Source organism: Archocentrus centrarchus, unplaced genomic scaffold (genome assembly GCF_007364275.1).
Source record: "Archocentrus centrarchus isolate MPI-CPG fArcCen1 unplaced genomic scaffold, fArcCen1 scaffold_26_ctg1, whole genome shotgun sequence".
Taxonomy (NCBI): domain Eukaryota; kingdom Metazoa; phylum Chordata; class Actinopteri; order Cichliformes; family Cichlidae; genus Archocentrus; species Archocentrus centrarchus.
In genome coordinates this window covers 6514801-6538761 of record NW_022060256.1, presented here as the reverse complement: position 1 = coordinate 6538761, position 23961 = coordinate 6514801, and the positions used below count along the sequence as shown (strand labels likewise).

General features: G+C 40.9%; 1 protein-coding gene across 2 annotated transcripts in view; it reads left to right on the top strand.

The window, feature by feature from the left end:
* The first annotated feature begins 12029 nt into the window (after nucleotides 1–12029).
* The window catches only part of wdfy3 (WD repeat and FYVE domain containing 3), a 115676-nt gene continuing 103744 nt past the window's right edge, over nucleotides 12030–23961 (top strand). For both annotated transcript variants that reach the window (XM_030723440.1, XM_030723439.1), the window contains exon 1: nucleotides 12030–12287. The gene's annotated coding sequence lies outside the window, so the exon portion shown is untranslated. The remainder of the gene's footprint in view (nucleotides 12288–23961) is intronic.

Here is a 23961-nt window from a genome sequence, read left to right as displayed (position 1 = left end):
GTACAGATGCTGAATAGGATACTTATGGCCCTGACACCTGTAAGACATGCCCCAAATGTCTCATAGTTCCTTTTAACATAAACAGGAAAGTGGTTTGAATCCTTTTTCCAAAAAACAATATGTGGTTTCATTTGGTAAAAGTTTCACTTCCTGAAATCTGCTTGTTGACCTTCTGTAGTGCACTTTTACGTATGCAGCATGTTCTCCGGCATCTTCCACATTTGCCTCCTCGTATGAGTTAGTGGTCATGTGTTCACTGTGTTGTGAGACATTACAGAGAAAAAAAAACTACAGAAAAGCTTCTATTATGTATTTTTTGCATACTCAAACATTGCAATCACAACCCCAGATCCAAGAACGTCGGGACGCTGCGTAAAATGCAAATGAAAGCAGAACGCAATGACTTCCAAACCTCATCTCGTATTTTATTCACAATAGAAAAAAATGATGAGATACTCAGAGTGCCAGTTTGAATATTTGATATGTTTTCTGTGTTATATTGTGAAAAGAATATGTTTATATTTTGTTCTGTTTATATTTACGTCTGACAGTCTCAGCTTTTTCTTTGGAATTGGGCTTTTATTTAACTGGAAAAAGTGAAACAACAGAAAATTTCCCCTCTGACCGCTGATGGTTCCTGTTTTGTTGTTGAGGGAAGCACTTCTTGCAACACATTAAGAAATTTATCAATCAGGCAATATTTACATAAATGCTCCAGATGCTTGCAAGCTAATATACAGACAAAATGTACTTGCATGCAAGTACATTTTGTCTGTATATTAGCATGAAATACTCGTACCTGCAGTACCTACGTGGTAAAATCCACACATGAATATTTATGAATATTGAACTGCAAAACTGAGTCTTTTCCAAAAATGAACATTATTTCTAGAAATGGACTGCATGACTGGGTTAAGTGTACCAAAAGGTATTTCTGTGATATCCTGTTCATAGTTCTGACATTCCAAGCTGATCGTCAGACACAGCTGCAGGCTCTGTGGGCTCTCATGCTGCCAAATATCAGATGTGAAACTTCAGCCGCGTCAAGGTACCGAGAGGGAACGTAGCCTGAGTGGTGACTGATGGAGTGCATCCATGTGAATCTGAATGTCTCAGAGCAGAGCTAACTTAGTGTTTGGATCACAAACTCAAACACGTCACTCCACACCTGCTTTGGTTTTTGGACCTGAACCTAATAAAACACTTTGTAGAGATTAAATTGTGCTTCGGAGATTCACAGAAGCGACAATTTCAAGTTTCAATAACCATAGGTTTCTTTTCCCCTCTGCTTTATTAAGGCAGGACAAAAATGACCATTTATCCTCATGTGCATAAGATAATCTTTAGCCTTTATTTTGATAGGACAGTAGAGAGCAGACAGGAAAGGATCAGCCACTGGCTTGCCTTATTTCCCCAACTTATATCTGTATAACACCACTATCTTGTTTTCACTGTGACACTATGAGAGACTCATGCAGCTCTTATTCTTGTCTTTGTCAGCACAAAGATTCACATAAACATACGTATAAAGCAAAGTATAATCTGGCCTTTGTGTTCTTGAGTGTAACTGAAAAATCCTTCTGTTTCTACATTTATGAAGGTGTCGCCTGACTGATCTTAACTTGTCCTGATGTTTGAAGAGGTTTTTGTTAACCAGGAAACGTCGTCTGCTTTCAGCCACTTTAGTTGTGTGCTGTGGTCTTTCAGGCCGTTTGATGCTGCTGCGCCGGCCAGTTATAAATGTAGCAGAGCATTGATTTGGCCGCTGCTAAAGTTTTTGCTCCTTCTCTGATGGGTTTACTTTGGATTTTCAGTCTAATGGTGAAATCTCTTTTGACGTCATATTGAGGTTCCTGTGAACAGCGATCAAATACACTCTCAACAGCGTTTTTTTGTTTGTCTTTTTTAATGCTGGGGGGACGGGCCTCACCTGGCAGTGAAACTGCTTGTCAGTCATTTATCCAATTATGTTTGAGCCTTTGAAGGCAGTGTGTATAAAATGGCTTTCATTCCTAAAACAGTTAATGTAATAATGTAATGTAACCACTTTGTTAAACCACTTAAAGCTGAAAGTCTGCACTTCAGTCACATCCTGATACACTGATTTAATATCTGGTAATTTGAGAACTGATTGCTGACAAATCCACATCTTGAGCTCATCTTAAGTTGTTAAACGCTGAAAAGTCAGATAGTTGCTATCTTTGTGTATCAGGGTTTTTTTTTTTTTGTTGTTGTTAAAGGGATCATGCAGAGGGATTTTCACATGTGTTGAAATGTTTAACCTCAGAGTAAATGAGCCATGAATCCAAACAGACGGGTTAAACGAAAAGGCGGGCTGTATAGGACTGACAGAGATGCTGTGTGATAATCTTGTGTAAAGTTGTCCCTTCCAACAAGTTATCTGATTTGTTGTTGATATAGGTCTTAAAGATGAGGAGGCTTAAAGATAGAGAACAAAAACAGTCCTGCAAGTCAAAAGCTGTGCACTAGCTTCTTTATTTTGGCCTGATCTATGAATGCATTCACTGTTCCTGCCGTGAGGACATTCACCTCTCCTGGCACAATGAGGTTTTCAAGACTACAATTCTCACAGTGCAAAAATGGGAGGCGAGGAGATAAACGTCAGTCAAGAAACCATGTGATTTACAGGAAAGTGGGAGACTTTGTATGAGGTTAAGATTCTATTCAAAATAATGTTAAACATGGGCAAAAAAGAAATTTATGCTGTGCAAACAAGGGAGCATAAATAAACCGCAGAGCAAACATTGAACAGTAAATCAGGTCAGATGATTTCAAACGCTTACTGAGAGAATGAGTGTGCGCAGCTGGGATTGTCTTTGTGCTGTATGTATACACGACCGAATCATATTTTATGTTTTAACAGCTGCACTGCTTAAACATCCCTCTGGAGCTGTTAAATATGATCAACTCACTGGTTTAAAATCCCAACAGGAAACAATCTTCCAGTGCTGTAAGGTCAGAGGTCAAAAGTACAATTACGGGGGGCTGGCTGGGGTCCTTCTGCATGCAGTTTGCATGTACTCACTGTGCTTGTGTGGGTACTCCAGCTTCTTCCCACAGTCCAAAGACATGCATAGGTAGATGTGAATGTGTCTGTCTCACTGCGTCACCCCTGTCATAGACTGGTGACATGACCAATGTGTGCCCCACCTTTTGCCCTATGACACCTGGGACAGGCTCCAGCCCATGATCCTAAATCAAATGGATGAATGGATGGATGGATGGATGGATGGATGGACGGACATCTAAAATTAGTCTCTTAGTAATGTAAGGTTTTGGGACACAATGTTCTACAAGTATAACTTGAACACAACTTTAAGGTGATTCCCAAAGACTCTGGGACTCTACTGGAGGGATGAAACATAATTTTCCCAACAGATATTTCCTCGTTTGTTGTTTTGATGATGGCACTGGAGAGTGTGGCACAGTTTGTCAGTGCAAAATTCACTGTAATGTTGAGATCTGGTGACTGAGGTGGACCCAAACCAGAGTGCCCCACAGCACAGCGGAGCCATTGGATACCCTTATTTTAAGGGTCAAGTGTCCAAGTCTGTCCTTTGATTTGTTATCATTTTAATCTTTTTCACAGTTTAGCACAGAAAGACATCATTTCGAAACTTCTTTGTCATCACAAACTTGGTGGTTTTTTCCGACTGTCATCGTCACATCAAACCTATCAGGCAACACCAGATGTCAAGTTTTAAAAAAATAGCTCCAGGTTGGAGAAATACACCGAGCTAGATGACAAGGTTGGTATCAGTCTTCTTATCTAACTCTTGAGAAGAACACAAACAAAAGTATTTCCAACATTTCAGTCCTTCTTGTGTGAGCGGTTAACAGCTCGTATAGTGTCTGGACGATGACAATTGATTGGCAGTGATTTATGAATCAGTTAAAAACTGAAAGCAGAATGGTGTGAAGCTACATCTTTATAAGATTTGTATCTAGTTTCACAGAGTTTTAGAGTTACAGTACTATGCAAAGGTCTTGAGGCCTCATTTCTTCATATTTTGCTAGAAAAATGGGAAATTGGTGCAACGAATTACTGAAATGTGCAAACCTACAGTAACAGAGTTTGTACAATTCTAATGAGCTCGAAAGTCCATTTTTGGGGTGACCACCTTTATTGTTCAACACAGTCTGAACTCTCTGAGGCAGTTTCCTCATCCTTTCTTTAAGCAGAGTTCAGGAATAGTTCTCCAGGCTTCCTGAAGGACATTCAGAGCTCTTCTTTGGATGTTTCTGCCTTTTGTTCTGTTCTCTGTCGAGACGATCTCACACTGATTCAGTAATGTTGAGGTCCGGATATGTTTTCATATCCAGGTATGTTTTTACTGCACTGCCAGCGTGTTTGGGATCATCGTCACGCTGAAGAACGAGGCTGTAGCCAATCCGAGGCTTTTGTATTTCATGGTGGATCAAAATCTGACAAATCTGCATTTGTAATGCAGCCCTAAACCATGACATCACCTCCACTGTATTTTATAGTTGGCTGTAGACACTCACTGTTGGACCTCACTCCTGACCTCTCTGTGATGAATCTAAATTTCAAAGTTGGGTTCATCACTCCATCAGATTGTTGTCACCAATTTTCAGTCCAGCTGTTGTGTAACTTGGTATACCTCAGCCTTTTCTTCCTGTTCCCCTTCATTACGAACAGTTTCTTCCATTTCTGTTGGCTTCATTGAACAGAAAAAAGAAAAAGAAGAAGAAAAAGAAAAAAATGAAATCTTACCAAATAAGTTAGTCTGGAATGTGACCTTATATCTTTTGTTTCCCAAGTTCTTTTTCAGTATATCAATAAGATTCGGTTTAACTTCCATTTTTCTGAGGTTTTGAATCAGTTGCCTTTTCTCTGCCTCTTTTTTCTGACAGAGTAATAAAACATGTTTTGTGGTTTCTCTACAAAAGTCATATTTCCCTCTGCTGTTTCCTTATTATCAATAATGTGCCCGCAAATGTGGGTCCACAGTGGTTAGCTGTGGGTGAACTGTGAGGCTATGTGGCAGGGCAGACCTGCACTTATATTACACTTATGTTGCATGGGCCCCATGTGGGTGAGCCTACAGAAAACCCATAAAGGCAAAATTTCTATGGGCACCACATTTTTCCAGGGTGGACTGATTGTGCAGCATCATCTTAATGACTGTCTGACAGGGTTAAAAGTATACATACAGGCTCAAATATACACACTCTCTCTTAAATCTTCTAATAAGTGGTGCTGAAGGTTCTATGGTGTCTTTTAACATGAGAAGTCCTATTAACCTATTAGTGATCATGACTGGCTACAGCTGATAGTTTTCTTTGCCAGCATTAAAAGGATTTGTTTGATTGACTCACTGGACCAACCACTACTCAGTGGACAATGGGAAAGTCCAAGGAACTCAGTGAAGACACAAGGAGAATTAGAGATTTACACAAGTTGTGAAGATCTCTTGGAGCAATTCAGATGCGTCACCACTTTGCCAAGGTCTGGAAGAAGACCTGAACTGTCACCCTCAGATGTGAGGAAATTGTTCAGGATGTTCAGGAACAACCCGGGAACCACCAAGGCTCAAACCGGCCACGAACTGGAACCTGTCGGAACACCAATGTCACTGTCCACAGTGAAGCAAGTTTTACATCTCCACGGACTGAAAGGGTGTAAACCAGGGAAGAAGCTCTTGCTCCAAAACTGACACCTTCAAGCTCAACTGAAATTTGCAGCTGCCTGCATGGACGAGCTAAATGCCTTCTGGAGATGAGATTTATGGTCAGGTGAGCCAAAGATTGAGCTCTTTGGCCACAATAACAAGATGTATGTTTGGAGGGGTAAAGGTGAGGCTTTCAAGCCTAAGAACACTGCACCAGCTATATCACGCTCAGGGGCTGCTGCTACCAGTGGCACTGGTACATTGCACAAAGTGGATGGAACAATGAAGGAGGAGGGCTACCTCCAAATTCTTCAACTTCCCCACAAATCAGCAGCTGGATTGTTGAAATTTGTTCTCAGCTGGGTGTTCCAACAGGACAATGATCCCAAACACTCGTCAAATTCTGGAATGGCCTTCCCCACATCTCAACCTCAGTCCTATTAAACATTTGTTTAATAGGACTGAGGTTTATGCTTAAAAGCTGGGTCTGCGCCAGGAGACCAACCGATTTAAATGAAGTCTTCCAATTCTGCCCAGAAGAGCGGTCAAATATCCACCAAAAATCATCTGATCAAGGTGCAACTTGCTAAGAGACATTTAACCAAATATTAGTGAGGGTGTATGTACATATCTGAGCCTGTTTTTATACTTTTGGCCCTGTGTGATTAAAAAAATCCAAAATAAATACAAACTTGTGCACCCAATTCTGCTGTACTAATTTTTCTGCACAATCATTCCACACTGGGGAAAAAAACTGTTCAAAGGAATCATAAAAATTAACAAATTAACATGAAATTCACATTCATGATGAGTGCACTTAAACTCCTGACTAGGACTGTATTATCTTGCACGAGGAAGGCTCTGGATGACTTAACTGTTTGTCACAGCAGGAGTCCTTTCCCTCTGATGAATAATATATAGTGAAATGAAACTTCTGGTTTCTGTCTCTTTTCTGAGGAAAACGACGTATTTGACCTGTGTGCTCACTGAGTCATTGCTGTAGAGGAACTAATCCAGCTACATGATTAACCTGCATTATTGTTGTCTGTTCACTGAATTTAGGCCCTCTATAATTATCCAGGGCACACCACCTTTTTTAATGATGATCATCAGCACGAGATGGACAAAAAGACAGTAACACACAATGCCATGCGAAACTTTCGTTTTCGTTTATCCGTGTTGCACACCTAATGGAAGCTTCGTGTTCAGACTTGTTGTAGAGGTTTTGAAGCACAGCCAGCGGTATCTGAGATCATTTACCAGAGCATTGTTGATCTTTTTGTTTACCTATTCCTCCTTGGTGGGGAATTCCATCAACCACAAACTAACAATTAAACAGTTTTAGCTGTAGCTGGCACTCCAACGTTTTTAGTCTTTCTGGGAATGCATTTCTGCCTGAGAACGGATCTTGGACATGATTTTAGGTAGCCTAAAAATTTTAAGTGATTATCTAGCAGGAGAGCATCTCTTTCTCCCCTCGACTACCTGCACTTTTTACAGTTTCAAGGTTTGTGCATGCAACAGATCCTGAGCAAGATGCTGCAGCCCGCTTGCCCTGCCTCTCACCCTATGACAGCTGTGGTCAGCTCCAACTCACTGTGACCCTGAGCTGGATGAGCACTTAAATAAATGGATGGCAACCCTGTAGCACATTTAGTCTCAGCTTGGTTTGGAGTCAGTTTTGGGAATGTGTTTCTGTCTGGGAAACTTTATCTGGTCTTGGACATGATTTAATCTAATTGTTATACTTTATTCAGCACATTTAAAGTGATTGTATAGATGTAGAGCCTCAGTCGTCACATTTGTAAGTTTAAAGAGTTCTGCACAAAGTGGATCAGACACTGCACCCCAGTTTAAATTTTAGGCTTATCCTGAGCCTAAAAGCTGGGTCTTTTTTGAACTTCAAAAATACTGTGGTGCACCTTGTGAGATTGTTTTATATAGAAGTCCTGATTTAGTTATTGATTTTCAGAAATTAGGCATGTGCTTTTGTATTTTTATACAAATTCCAGATGGGAGCAAAGTCAGAAATTTTAAAATGCTTTTCATCAAGGTATTAAAATCCAAATTACATCTCTGCCCACAATACACACTGAAACTGAACTGCACAGTGGCCAGTCAAAGGAAAGCCCCAGATCTAGATTCTTAGTAAGACGCTGGCCCTCCAGGACCTCTTATGTCCTGTGGACGGGGGGATTGCCGTCCTGGAGGAGACCACTCCCATCAGGACAGAGATGTTTCAGCAGAGAATAAAGGTGCTTTCTCTGTAGGAAGGGACAAGGTGACCTCTCCTTGCTGTAGGGGTCAGGGGTTACACTTTTTCCACTAATTTTTCACCCGTCTGCAGCTTTCATCCGCGCATACTGTGGACTTCACTAAGAGTGGCTGATGAATTGCATGCTTTACAAATGCTCAGGGCTTTAATGATGCAGTTTCATTGTTTGTTTTTTCTTCTTAGTGAAAAATCGAAACTTAAAGAATATAATTGTTTTGTTTGTTTGTTTTACTAACAGCTGCTCTGAGCTGGATTAAGCAACAATGGATAAAGTCTCTCCCTAATTGTAAGCACACGGTAGATTTTCCAGTCTGATATGCATTATCAAGCTATTGAGTAACAATGGCATTCACCCACTGAGGTAATTTCACAGAGACAAACCTTAGAGCTACGCCTTTTCAGCTTTTGTTACTGGGGCAGAAAATTACAAAAGGTTTAACTGACAAAAGTGAATTTCCGATTGGGAAGAGCAGCAACCTGAACCAGAATTCTCCAGAGTATTTCATCATCTAGTGACAGTTTATGACTTCAATGATACTTAGACAGTGTTTACCTTTGAAGAAATAATACAAGAAGATATGCAATCAAGGTATCAATATCACTGGCTGGTACAGTGGTTTGTGGTTTGCATAACCACAAACCATCCATGTAGTGGATGGTTTGTGGTTAGCACTGAATCACTGATTTGTCAGGATCAGATGACAACTGCTGTCACCTAGTGCCTCTGACTGGATATTACAACTCTCCACAGTATCAACTGATTAAGGTCTCACACTCCTGAAGTATTCACAATTATTTTAGTGAAATAAGTGCCCCTTTGTGAGAGACTGTGGAGTTGGTCCAGAGGCAGCAGGTTGCAACTCGAAGGACTTTTGTCAAAAATGGATTCACAGGGCTGATAATGTGTCCTGACGTGGGGGTTCAGCAGTCTCAGTAAGTCACTGTTTACAAAATACCCATTTAATTTACTGAGCCTCATATTATCCTCAATAAACTCAGAAATGTAGTGATCACTCAGGAGTACAAATATGGATTTTTTTTTTTTTTTTTTTGGTGGAGGAATCTCTTGATAGTGACTACCTGAAGAATTATTAGCGCTATTAAAGCCTTCTGTGATGTTCACACAGGAACCTTTCTACTGTTTTAGAGACAGATTTAAGTCAGTCTATCAAAGCTGGAATTACAGCATACGGTAAGTATGAGATTTCAAACATTAATCCACCTTATCCCTTTTAATGACACTTCTGAATAAGCAATTTAGGCTAATTCAGTTCAATTGTATTTATATAGTGTCAAATCTTTATACTGTAAGGTAAAGACCCTACAATAACTGAGAAAACACCCCAATAATCAGACAACCCCCTATGAGCAGCACCTGGTGACAGTGGGAAGGAAACCTCACTTTTAACAGGAAGAAACCTCCAACAGAACCAGGCTCAGGGAGGGGCAGTCATCTGCTGTGAGGGGGAGAGAGACAGGACAAAAGACACACTGTGGAAGAGAACCAGAGATTAATAATAATTCATGATTTAAAGCAGAGTGGGGTATAAACTGAGTGAAAAGAGGGGAATGAAGAAGAAACACTCATGGAAAGCCCCCCAGCAGCGTAGGCCTATTGCAGCATAACTAAGGGGGGAAGGGGGGGTTCAGGGTCACCTGATCCAACCCTAACTATAAGCTTGATCATAAAGGAAAGTTTTAAGTCTAATCTTAAAAATAGAGAGGGTGTCTGTCTCCCGAATCCACGCTGGGAGCTGGTTCCACAGAAGAGGGGCCTGAAAGCTGAAGGCTCTGCCTCCCATTCAACTCTTAAGTATCCGAGGAACCACAAGTAAGCCAGCAGTCTGAGAGTGAAGTGCTCTGTTGGGGTGATACGGGACTATGAGGTCTTTGAGATAAGATGGGGCCTGATTATTCAAGACCTTGTATGTGAGGAGAAGGATTTTACAATTATTAATGGTTACAATTCATGACTAAGCTTGATTTATTTAGTGCAGAGACAGAGTTTAGAATTAAATGGAAAAAGGTTTGAAAAAGTGAATTACATTTACCTCACAGCATTATCACTTACACCAGGGGTGTCAAACTCAATTTAGTGCCACATACAGCAAAATTCCATTTTTAAAGCAATTTAAACCACTGCATAATAACATATTTATTTAAAAACAAGGTTTTCTCTTTATTGGGATGTAAACAAGTGCAGTTACATACTGAGTCATAGCCAAGAAAAAAAACCTTACCTTGTTTTTTTAAACATTCTGCCAGAAAATTGAACATATTAGTGATTACTACACTGAATGTTCTAGACAGAAAACAGATGATAGACAGCCTGAGCTGTTTTATGGAAATCTAAGTGCAATTTCAATAGTATCTGTCTGTTTATTCCCAAATTAACAGAGTCAGCTGTCACTGCATGTACACTACTGTACAATGAACAGATCACAGCAGAAAGGCACAAAGCCTTCACATATAGAGTTTACCTTTTTTAACTAAACAGTAATAATATTTTACCTCTTCATAATTGAAACAGCTGTTCAAGAACTGGAGGTACTTTCAGCTTTTCTTATATTTCTACTCCAGTGTAGTAGGCTAATGCTGGGATCACCACACCATGAATGCAAAGTGTAACTTCTGATGGGGCAGCCAGGGCAGTACCCCAGGGCCCAAAAGGGAAAAGGGGCCTAATCAACATAACTATCAAATGGGGGCCTCCTCACTGCATGGCATGCATACACAACCATCCATTTGCTTTGGCTTATCCATTATAGAGTCAGGGGGTGGGGGATTACAGAATCCAGCCCAACTGTCATAGGAAGAAAAGGGGGGTGCATCATAGACAGACTGCCAGTCTATCGCAGAGGAGGACATCCATGTATTGCCTGTATTTTGGTGAAGTTGGACAGTGCATTATAAATTATGTTTAGCAAGCCAAAGCAAAAAAGTGGTGCTCAAGAGAGGAAAGAGAGAAGAGAGCTCGATGAGTGTACTGCCAGGTCTTTGGGTTTGAGCAGTGCTGTCAGTGACTTTGCTGAGTGCAAGGTCCGAAAGATGAAGTTCTGATGGGATGAGTAGTTTGTGTTTGTGTTTTAGTGGTGGATTGAAACACTGTTACCACGTATATGTTGAAAATATGCACTCATACTGTAATATGTGTATGTGATATAGCTAGGAGCTGATCCACTGGAAACGAGCCATCCAGTCAGTCTTTGAGGATTTTTTGGTCAATGGGCTTCTCTCTTCTGTTAGATGGTTACAGGCGTTACACTTGTCTTCATGCTACTTTAGCAAGGCTGAATCTGTTTTGGGCTTCGGGTAGCTCACAGAATATAAACCTAGTTAAAGAAGGTGGTGTGAGTTTGTAGTATAAGCTTAAATAAATGTGTCTGTTCCCCCAACCTGTGACTGCATTTGGTTGCTGTCCATGGTGCTGATCAAAAGCTGGAATGATGATGTTGATATTGTGAATTATTGCTATATTATATTATTTTTGCACTTACACGGTCTGTGTGTGTGTGTGCGTGCGCGCGCGTGTGTGTGTGTGTTAATGAGAGACAGACAGATAGGACCTGAGACAGTGTGTTTGCTGGGGCAGACATGGCACCAAGGGCCTGAATAAAGATCTGCCCCAGGGGCCTATCATAGAGTTGTTATACCTGTGCAATGAGAAACTGCTCAAATACTCAATGGCTTCACTGCAGTTTTCCACAGAACAGTCCAGTAGGCCAAACTGGACTCTGATGGACGAGCTGTCATCCCCATTCTGCTTGTTTTACACCCCTGATTTAAAGGAGGTGGGTGAACTTTTAGAATTTCTGTATGCTGACCCCAAATTTCAGTGCTGCTTATTGATGCATTATAAAAGAAAACTGGCAAATATAGTGCATCAAAACAAAAATGTTATTTCAGTTATACCTAAAACTACAGCAATGTATCACAGTATATAAAAGCATGAAGTAAAAAAAAGTCTCCTGCATGACAAACAATTCTGTGAGTTCAAATAAGCGAGAGGGGAAATGAAATTAATGTGTCCGTTAAATCCACGCCATTGAGTGTGTTTTTCCATTTATCCAACAGATGTCAGGATTGTGTTTCAGATGCGGCCTCGCTCGGGGCCGGGAGGAGGATGCTGTTGGAGGAAAATCGGCGCTGGGACCTGGCTGCGAGCTCGGCTTATTTGGATGTTGAGGAAACATGGCGACCGGCAAAAGGAAGGAGAGGGAGCAGCGAGCACTTTGGGATTAACGCATCGTTTGAGACATATGGATATACACGAAGGGCCCCGCACCGACTTAATTCACACATTGGAGGTCATCGTCAACGTTCACACCGACGTATTTTGCCGCAGACGCTGCTTACTGGTGAGTAGATCGCGGACACACCAAAGACACTCTCCTCTCTGGAGCGGCTAGTTAGCGCTGTGTGCTAGCTGCTTTAGCACGCGAGTTAGCACGGGCAGGAATGTGCATCTCGGCTCCAGGACCGTCAGCGCCGTTAACGCTGGTGTTGGCATGCCAGCGGCAGCCTCCGGGAAAACAGAAGGAACCCACTCACACTGCTGAAACAGCAACTGCCTTCTTTATTTGCAGTAAAGTTATTGAAGGCCGGACAGTTGGAGGAACGTCACCATTTAGCTTGACAGTTGTGGCTCAGATGTACCGACGCTAGTGCGATCAGCTGGTCGCTAGCTATACATGCCGTGAGCTAACGTATCCGCAAACTACGGGACTGCTGCGGGATTGTGTTTTCACTCAGCGACGGTGCGGCTTGGAGCAGGACTTTAACTGATTGCAGCCACTAGAGAAACGCGCAGGGACAGTCGGTGTACGTGTGCAGTAGATTTCTTCGGATTCGTTTATCATGTTTTTATTTATGGGTGGCTAAATCGGGTTGCAATCAGTGTCCCGTAGTAGCTAGTTTGTTTGGGGGGTAAATTCGCACTGACTGTTATAGCTACAGCGGTCACATCGTCCTCTTTTTCCTGTCTGCTGTGCGCCTGAGGTGCAGCAGTCACCTGTGTGTGCGCATTGTGCCTGCGTGCATGGCTGTCTGCCCGGATGCCTGCACACAGCTACCCCACAGCAGGCTGGGGCTGAAAACTAGTTTCATGCTCTGGGGGTGTGTGGTAAGAGATGCACACAAATCACATGATAACATTTAATTATACATAACATTTTTTGCTTGTAACTCCAGAGCAAGGAACTGTAGCATGTTTACAAAAAATTATATGCTTAAATTACTGTAAAGGCAGTATGAAACACGATGAAAACAGGGGGTACTACTTCTTCACATAAGACACACAGTCATGTATAAAAAATACATGACTGTGTGACAGTAGACAAACTGGATAAGCACAGCTAACACACACGTGTCTGTATTTGTTGTGAAGGGTATCAGGAGTGAGATGTTTCAGTGTTTAGGTGTTAGTTCATTATTGTGACGTTTATAAGCTTAGTTTAAATGAGGTGGTCATTGCATTTTGGTATATATGGACAAGTTAGTTTATTTATATAGAATATTTAAGACATATAAAGAAGGACAATTTTAAAGCGCCTGTGTAGACAGAGAAATGAATGTCAGCCTCTAGAAATAGCAGGGGATATGTAGAGGTCTGTTTATGCAGTAAACGGGTAAGTGAGCATCACTTGAGTCTAATCTAATCTAAAAACCTGATTAGTTGAGGTGGCTGTTGATGGCTGTGCTAAACTCAATTTCTGTCTGAATGTTACTATTCAGAAATTGAGTTTATATCTACATAGAGCGCTGTGTGAACAAACAACAGAGTCACCATGCAGCAGCACTGGAGGCAGGAGGCCCTGAGTGTGTGCACTGTGTTTGTCATGAACTGTATGATTTGTTTGTTTTTTTTTCTCATAAAGATTAAGTTAACAATAAGAAAATAGCTGGAATTCAGCTATTTTCTTAGCATAATTAGTCTAATAACCAAAACAGTGGTCTTGCTTTTGAACTTCTGGTTTGATGCAGGGGCTTGGATGATGACTTATTCGGCTTCTGGATCCTGTAATTGCTGTTTTTTTAAGTATTTGCTGTGGGCCAGGTTAGGATAGGCTGCATTAGCAGGGCTTTTCCTGCATAAAACAACAAACAAAAGGAAACTCATCAGGACTGCATTTGTTACCAGTTTGTATAAGTGGGGGTTAAGTTAACAAAAATGGCCTGAAATAACAGGAAAATGTATGGGCTTCAGTTAAGTAAGATAACAAGGATGGATTTTTTTTGTTCTTTTTTAACTTCTTGTGCATAGTCACCCCTGAAAGACCTTTTAGGAGCCATTAAAACACAGATTAACCTACTGTGCTCTTCAGTGGAGGGAGAAAAGGATAATCGAACATGCGCTCTCCACAAACACACACAAAGGTTTTGCCTAGGTTCGAATCCAGAACTTTCTTGCTGTGAGCCACCATGCTGACAATTGATCATTTAGTGCTTAAGAATCCTTTACAAACAACATCTTAAACCTAACGAGACAGCCTTTTATCACTGCAGTGCAGCTTTCCTTATCAGACTGTTCAGCATAAACACTGCATCACACTGAATGATTAGAAAACTCGCAGCATAGAAACCTGATTGCTGCTAACTGCCAGTAACCGAATTGTTTCACAGCATTGTTGTGTCGATGGGAAAACCCGAGCAATGACTTACAGCTCTCAGTTCGGTCATAAGAAACTTCTTGCAGTGTTTTTAATCGTGTTGTTTACAGGGGGAAGACTTACGCAGTTTAGACTTGTGTTGCCTGTGTGAGGTGATTTTAATGCCTGTGGTGCATGGAATAACATAAGCAACACTGATATGGGATGTTTTGCCTGTAAAAAGAATACTTGTGTCACTTACTTTAGCCAGAGAGAAGCATGTGGGTTATACCTCTGGGTAGCAATAATGTCAGATGCAAATTTTCATGCATTGTAAAATACAGCGGTGTTGGCAACAATGCTTAGGGCTGGCCTGCCTTCAGTTAGAGCCCTTCGACCAAGCAATTGTTAAGTTCCCTTTTTGTTGTGATTTACTGAGATGACTCAAGACCTTTCAGTATTTGGTGGTGAAGTCCTGATTGTTGTAGCCTCTGGATTTTCCTTTGTTCTGCGTTTCTCTCACAGTGATTCAGCGCTAACAGGCAATGAACCTTTGAACCTCTTATCAACACTTCAGGTATTCAGTTGAATTTACTGTCCAGGGCTAAAATAAGACTGACTTTAACCTAAATACAGCTGGACAAAAAATGTGAACCCTTTTGGAATTACAAGGATTTCTGCATTGATTATTTATAAAATGTGTTCTGAACTTCATCTAAGCCATAATTATATAAACACGGAGAGAGCTGTTCTTTTCATGCCTTTATTGAACGCCGTAACATGTATTTCTCTGAGGTCTGCAGCTGTAGATTTGGTTGTGTTTTGCTGTTTTTTTGGCTAAGGGAGATTAAGTAGTTAATCCTGTAAGTATCTGGTTGTTTGGACAGTCCCTTATGTCTCCTGAATGTCAGCAATAAATGCTGGCCTAAATTAATTTTCAACTCATTTGCTTGCTTGTTTTCTTGCTTTTATGACAGTTAATTATTATGAATCATTGCCAAGGGCCTGCAGTAGATTAACAATAGTTTTACAGCGTGTTGTGCCCTTGCTGACAGTTTGCTTTATTTTGGTCACCATCCACACTCTGATAACAAATGGTAATTTTTCTGAGGCTCACTATGTGTCATATAGAAATCCGCCTTGGTTTTTAAAAGCTTGTCTTGCATTACATATGAAAATATGGCTGCTAAATATTTGTATTTTTTTGCAGTGACTTACAGTTTGCTTAGTGCACTGGTGTGAAGTCATGTTGCAACAGGAAGGGGCCATCCCCAAACTGGTCCTACAAAGTTGGGAGCATCAAATTGTCCCAAATGTCTTGGTATGCTGAAGCATTAAGAGTTCCTTTCAGTGGAACTAAGGGGCCGAGCCCGACTCCTGAAAAACACCCCCGCACCATAATTGGATGGGTGAGTGAATACTTTTGGCAAATTTTTGAGTACAACCAGCACAAGAAGGCACTGGTGCAAAGTATTGTTGTATTATTGTACAGTTTTCAACATCATTACTACTGTATTACAGTCTGGCATTATACTAACAAAAATTTAAACTGAAACGAATTAAAACTTTACTAAAAGCAGGTTTTTCCTGGCTCAAAATGGGAATTTGGGGACTGACTTTACAAGTGATGCCTAAAATTGCTTATCATACAACTATATATTAATAGCTGTGAAGATGATTAAGTAACGGCTTGTTGTAGGAGCTGGGATAACATTTTTAAGTGTTATTCCAAAGGCTAGAAAAAAATCGTAGATGAAACCAAGGCAAAGATCGTGGACTAACGAATCAAAGATTACCATTAGAGATTTTATTTTTACCTACTAATTGCCTTTGTATGGTGGGATAGGAGCTACGGGGTGTATTCTGTGCTTTGTAAGGCTCTTGTTATTGATTAAGAGTAGCTGAGTAGCTGCATTAAAATCTTGTGGATAATGCAGCTCAAGGCCAATGCTGATTTTCCTTTCAGTGCACCAACTGAGCTTTCTCAGGCCATTCCAAATGCATCAAACACACTCACACACACACACACACACAAAAAGAAACAGTGTGAGTTGTTGGTGTATCAGGCTTGTCAGTATAAACCCCACGTCAAACAGCAGACTTAAGTCTCAGCTTACTAGTTGTCATCTTTCTTGAGAAGATGCAGCATGCACTAATAAAGCACAAGAGGATCATTCTTAATTAGCACTCAGGGGAATGGCCTGTACATCCTATTAGTGACAGTACACATGTACTATGCACATATAGCTTGTGTATATGTTTTGTCTTGCCATTGGATTAAATCAAGTTGATGACATCATAAAAACAGAATACTGCAGTTTTTTAAGTGTTTTTAGAGTTTATTCATTTGTGACATCCAGCTATATTATTGCCTATAAATTAATATAAACATGTCATGAGGAACATTTTGCATTGTATATAATCCTTGTTTTTATGGTCAACTATGCACAAAGCTATTGGCCACACCTCTGATTCTTTGAGTTCAGGTGTTTTCAGTCTCAGTTTCACAGGTGTACAGAATTTAGCACCAAGCCTTGCAGTCTGCCTTTAAACATTTGTGAACGAACAGGTCGCTGAATTCGAGTGTGATGCTGTAATAGGATGCCATCATTACAAAAAGACAGTTTGTGAAGTTTCTTCCCTCTTTTATATTCCACAATCAACTATAAGTGGTGTTACTTAAAAGTGGAAGTATTTAGGAACCATAGCATCTCAGCCACAAAGTGTCAGACCATGCAAAGTTACGGAGCGGCTCTGCTGAGCGCTGAGGTGCGTAATGCGTAAAAGTCGCCAGCGCTCTGTTGACTTAATAAGTGCAGAGTTCCAGACCTCCTCTGGCATTAACATCAGCACACAAACTGTGTGCCGGGAGCTTCACGGGTTTCCATGGCCGAGCTGCTCCTGTAATGTGTAGGTGGCCCAGTACTTGTTCATAGTCTATTTTCAGTCAATCAGAAAAACCGCAATCAGCTCACTCGCCGGTCCACACAGCTGTTAATCTGCAGCTGAAAATATACCCCTAATAAAAGCACTATTCACTTCTGTTTGGCTAGTGTTCAGTAAAAAAAGTGTCCATCTGTTTTAGAAATCAGTGAAGCTTTATTAAAGTGAAACTATATAAAAGTGGACTTCCTCAGAAATGGGCTGAGTGCTACAGAAAGTCAGAGTATATAAAGAGACAGGCTTGTTCATTTATGGTTTTTTCATGGGATTTATTCAGAATAATTCAAAGGCCTCACTGCTGATACTAAAATGGTTTTTTTTAGTCTTTTTGTTTTGATTCTGTGTATTATTCCCCAATTTATTTCCACAGAAACAAATATTTATTTAAAAAAAAAATACTGACCTGTTTTAAAGTGTTTCAGCTCTTCAGTGTATAATTTTAGAAAAGTTAGCTAGTATAAATAAAGTTAGTTAGTATAAATTTAAATATCCTCCATTGGGAGTCTCCATATTGCTTTTGGTTTTTTAAGTCAGAGGTGACCCTGTTTGGATGAGGGTGCAGTGCTGAGTTATTGGCTAACGGGGTACCTGCTTGAATCCCATTTGCCAGTATGCTGATATTAGTCATCCAATACTGATACAAATATTCAGCCAACATGTTGGTACATCCCCAGCCTCAATGCTTGATGCAGATGTTGTATTTTTATACTTATATGTTTTGTGTATGTTTTTTTTCCATATGGCCTGAACTTGCTTATATCAGCCATATGGGTGGCTATAGATCATATATAAGACTGGAGTAATGGCTTTCATGCAGTCTGCTGTGGTGGTAGTGCTGTTTTATTGGACGGAGATTTCCACACATTTTTTTTTTTAATTACTGTAGTTTAATTGGCTGTAATTTTCATAGACCATACTCTAGCTGGATGGGAATAACGGTTTGGACTCTAGATGATCTTAAATGTTGGTGATGTGTGTGATTTATGATTAGTGTTGATCAGTGAAGCTATAATAAAATGTTGGATTCCTCCACACTGAATAGAAACCAAACTGTGGGGCGTTCATTAGTTGACACATGTTTAGTGGTGGAATAGCTCAAATCTCACAGCAGCTGCAGAGTGATTGGAGTTGGTGAGAATCTCTTAAGGCCTTTTAACACAACAGGTCTCTGGCTGCAGTTAAACTACTGCTGCTACACATTGCTTTAAACTTTTATTTAACCTTGCCAGTGGTGGTATGTTAAGTACGAGATTGTATAGCAGGGTTCATTCAGTGAGGTGGATGATCTGTTTCCCCTGCTGGACTCATTTCCATATGGCCTGTGTTTCCCTGCTGGAAACCACATTTCACTCTGTTCTTAGTGAAGCATAAGAATCTCTAGCTGTCAGCATGTTCCACTACAGTCTCCTGTTGAGGTTTCTGAACTTTCAAGGCCAATTTTCAGGTCAAGAAATTCATAAATTCACTGCAGTTAAACGGCTGTAATGTGAATCTGAGTGTGACGTACTAATTCTGCAGGACTGCGACTAATGGCAGTTTTCACTGTCAATTAATTTGACATTTATCTTCTCATTGTGTCTGTTAAACTGTGAAAATTGTGAAAAATGGTCCGTCTGACATTTTGGAGCTTTAAAGCAGCTTATTTCTTTCTGAACTCAAAAATATTTAATTTACAATTTCACAAAAAAAAGAAAGGAAGCAAATTCTCATGTTTAAGAAAGTCGAGTCACAAAATATTTAGTGTTTCAGTTTGATAAAGAACTTAGATGATTTATTAACCACTAGGGATGTTTCTGGAGACCTAGAGGAAAAATCACTCTACTACTACCATTACTTCAAAAAACAGTCTAAATTCAGCATAATATAACCCAGGAAGATAAACATTGCTCATACAAACATTATGCATATTTAAAAACCATTTTTCAGTAAATGTTGCTGAAAAGTTTGATAGTTGGCACCATGCACAATATTGCAAGCGCACAATGTCAGCAAAGTCACGTTCTCTGCATGGATGTATAGAAATATATGCCTGTTTATGCTGACAAAGTCGAGATATGACTGCTCATTTTCTAGATTAAACTACTGCAGAGCTGCCGTAGTTAGCGGGGCTCTCTTCTGTCTTCTGGAATAAATCTGGGTGTTTCTCAACATTCTGGCTTCTGTAACGGTTCAATCCCGAGTGCTCATCTTACCAGAGCTCTAAAGAAATGTCATGCTGATTCATTTTATAGATGCTGTAAGCCATAAAAAAAAGTAAAAAAGCCATTTGCCTACATCACTGTTATGATAACGGCTAGAGAGCCATGTCTGCCACCCCCACAGCCAGTGGCACATTTGGCTAACATGGTTCATGTTTTGCTGTTGAGTGGCTTCGGGAGTGGGATAACCGATATCGTTAGCATTTCATTTTTCTCACATAGATTTCTGTTCAGGCTTCTCTGAGTCACCTTATATAATGTGTATGTGCTATTTCTGGTGCTGATTAGCAAAGGAAGCGTAGTTTGACCACCTAGTTGACTATGCACATTCCTATTAACCACTAAATTATTCAAATGGTCAGTTTTTAGTCATTTTAGCCCTGTTTTCTTTTTAAGAAATGGTATCGAGTATTAATATTTCAGTTGTCTCATACAAACCCTCGAATATGACACATGTAGATTAATTGAGAACACTTCTTTTATTCCCTCTACGTGTCCCCGAAAGCCCACCACATAATAATGCAAAGTTAATGTGAACTCTGAGCTTGGATGTACAGGATGGCGACTGAAATGGCCATGAGATGAATTTTTAATGATGCTCGCTGCTGCGAGTTCTGCCTCCCACTCCTCCTCCCCTTTTCTCGTGTTGATGGTATGTTCCTGCCGTCGTTGAGGCCAAAGCCCGCCCTCCTTTCCTCCCCTCCTCTTCCTCCAAAGCCCTGTGCACCCCACCCGGTGTCAGGGGGGGATCAGCTGTGCCAGTCCCGGCAGACCACACACACACACACAGTATGCTGGCTGGCGAACAAAGCCACTGGTACTGCCAATAAAGACAAGCCATGCCTCCGCGCTTTGCCTCTCCTCTCCTTACGCTGCTGTGAGGGGAAGGCATGACACCATTGTCATCGCCTCTCCGTTTCAGGAAGACACTGTTTTTAGGAGGAAGAGCGGTTGGTCTCTGGCTTATGGTGGAATATTCTTGTCTCTTCTTCTGTTGATGAGTTGAGATGCTGGCGGAGCGCAGAGAGAATAGCAGGTAGGGAAAATCAGAGCCGGGTGCTGAGCTTGTCTCCGCAGCAACCGGGGGTTTGTTTACTGTTAACTGTAAGCCTGACCTTGGTGGATATGGTATGTTTATTGATGTTATTGATCTAAAATAACTGCCTCTCGGTGTCAGTGACTATATCACATGTAGATTGATGATTAAGCTTCGATTACAGGCATCGATCAGTTAGAGATGCAGCAGTAAGAGCTGCTGTAGGAAAATATCCTGATGTCATTAAAGCCATCATCGGCCAAACTGAAACGAAGTAAATGCTTGACTTGGCAAAGGCTTCGTGTACATCTGTGTAACATGTCTAAAGATGTCATTGATAGAGATATTCTCCTCAAGAGTTAATGATTTTAAAGTTTAAACAAGATGTCATTATAAATACTCAGGAGCGCTATAAATGAGGGGTAACGTTCAATAAATGTTCAAGTTTAAATTAATTAAATGAAGTGAAGGACACTTAACCTGCCTACAGCCTGCTCAGTTATGGCAGGAAATGTAATCTCAATAATTCTGGACAATATTGGAATCTTGATTGTATAACACCATTATTTGTAGACTTTGGGGAAAATAGATTTATCTAATGTGAAAAAAATAAACTTTTAAATTGTAATTCAGCTGAAAGGGAAAACTGAAGAAATACGAACCAAATGAAACCTGCCACAGACCGGTGGTGAGTGGATCTGGACAAAATGGAAAGCAGCTCGAGAATCATCATCTCAGTTTTCATGTTTTAATAAGTGAAGCCAGGTTTTAGACATCAAAGTCGGGCTTCAAGAAGCAGAAATTTAGTCTGAATTAGATTTGCTTGAAATGTTGTTCCAACAGCGCACGATGTCTGATATCGATTTGCAGATTTGTGTGTGTGTGTGTGTATGTGTGTGTAGGGGGGTGGGGGTCTGAAATGTACCGATCATACGAAGGATGCCTTGTAACCTCTAATTAAACAAACACACTATAATGTATGTTATTAAATATTCAAGGTGCTCAGCCTGCAGTGTTTGGTGGTCTCAGTGAGGAGCTGGCAGAGTGCAGCCAGGGCACCTTTATAGCTCGTTAGCTCGTTAGCTCAAAAGCTTGTTGGACATTTTGGAGACTTCCAAACACGTGCTTTGTTCCATAATACTAGCACAGTGTAACTATACTAGACCGTAAGGTAATTCTTTATGTTTGCAGTATTATTAACAGTATGCAGTATTAGTACCTCGGTCTCTGCCAGTGTCTGTGTACAACGCTGAATTCAAGCTCAACACAACAAAAAGAATATTCTTCCATTCACCCAGCCTTAGTCTGCATACATCATATTTTATGTGTAGCTTGAAGCTCTGTAAAACATTTAAAATATTTTATATTCTTTCTGTTACTAAAATCATCAAACCTGACGAGGAGTGACCTACGCAGAATCAAAGCTGGAAAATCAAACTGTGATAAAATAAAAGGGGAAAAAAAGAGAGATTATTAGTCTTTTATGAAAAAGTGTAGCAGTGTTATTTGAAGATATTTTGTGTTTAAAGCCAAGTGACGGCAAAGTCACAAAGATGCTGTGAAGTTTAGTGTTGGGCAGTCGTTGCTCGTCATTAATTGTGGATGTAGACTGTAATGCGTTGTTGCTCACGGTGCAAATAAATGGAAGTTGTATCAAAATGTTACCATATAAAATGTATAAAATCTATATTTTTACGGTTGTTATTAAAGATGTCATTAAATACAAAAGTCACCCTGCTGCACCTAATGTTGTGTAATTACATAATTGACGGGCACTAATTTGTACGGGGCCTGCTAGTTGTCATGGATACCATTCAGCGGTCCAACTAACACACTGCTGAAGTGTATCGGCACTCTGTGAGCACATCAAGAAGTGTGTCGCTCACATTTTCCTCACAGATTTTTGAGAAACACATCAGTGTTTCTGTCAAGCATCCACGGCAGCTGCTGTGCTTTCAGAAGGCGCACAGGTAGAATTTCATTGGTAGTTTGGTGATAATAGTCTGTGGTGACAACTCTCCAGGCATTGTTTACTGGAGGATTAAATAGATACCCATTTTAGAGGCTGTTAACTCTGGTCCTGCCCGGGCACGTTCAGCATGAGCTCATTTCCTGCTCTTCTGGCTCGTGTTACAGTCAGGCAACAACGACTCGGGGACAAAAACGTGTTGCACTAGTTAGAAGCCGCTTCGTGTTTTCACACGCGACCGAGGCGCACCCGAGGAGGCAGTCAGCTCGGACATTAACCAGTCTTTAACCTTCCAGCTCCTTAGTGTGAAGTCTGTGGGATGTTGGACTGCACTGACGTGTGACGAGCGCAGCTGATGGTCTGCTGCATTTACCGTTAGCAAGTGGGCGTCATGTGCGCTGCCTCCTGCTCTATGCAGGCGGCTCCCTGCACTAAGCCACACAGCATATTTCCAGTACTCAAACATACCTGATGCACACCGTTTCCTTTGGAAAAGATTTTCACCCTGATTCTCCCAAAGTTGTCCAAATTCTTGTCTGAAAATGTTGCTTAAAACTGGTTTTTATTAGTGGCGACTAAAATATCTGAAGGCGTCATAAAATATTTGGTCTCTTCTCGTGGTTTGTTTCCCACACAGAGAGGGATCTACTGATATGTTGCTGTGTGTCACTGTGGCTGGCAGAGGAGACAGTTAATCACCCGCAGTCCAAATGTACCAGTATTTGGCAGGGACCTGGTGTGAACTCACTACCCTGCCTACACAGCCTTTTACTTTCTCCAAATTTGCATTTCCTTTTACAAGTTTGCGTTTTATCTAACTCCTGTCAACCCATTTTCTTCCCACTGTGGAGCTCCTCAGCTTCCACCTACCCCATAAACTGCCATCCAGGAGACATTTCTGAGATTACATCACCTTCTCCAGAGGAACAGCCACACAGGCTTTTGAAGAGTTGGGCTTTTCCAGGGCATTGGCTGCCTTCATCTCCCAGGAGTTGCCACTAACTCTGGGAGACGTTCATTGAAGCTGGCATCCGCTTAAAGAGAATGCTTTGAAAAAGACCGGAGGGCCAAGCTCAGTTCCCCTCCACAGAAGAGTTGACATTCCATTGATGCCATTGACTCATTTTCTTTGCTTCAGCTGAGACAAGATGTGGTTTGATGCTTCTTTTTTTCCCCCCTTTAAACAGCCCCGTCCGTGCCTTTAGCATAAAATGATCAGGGATGTATACATTTTTTTCTTTCTAGTACTCCAAAAAAAAGCACTTTTGAGGTGGTAATTCCTGATGGTACTTTGGGTTT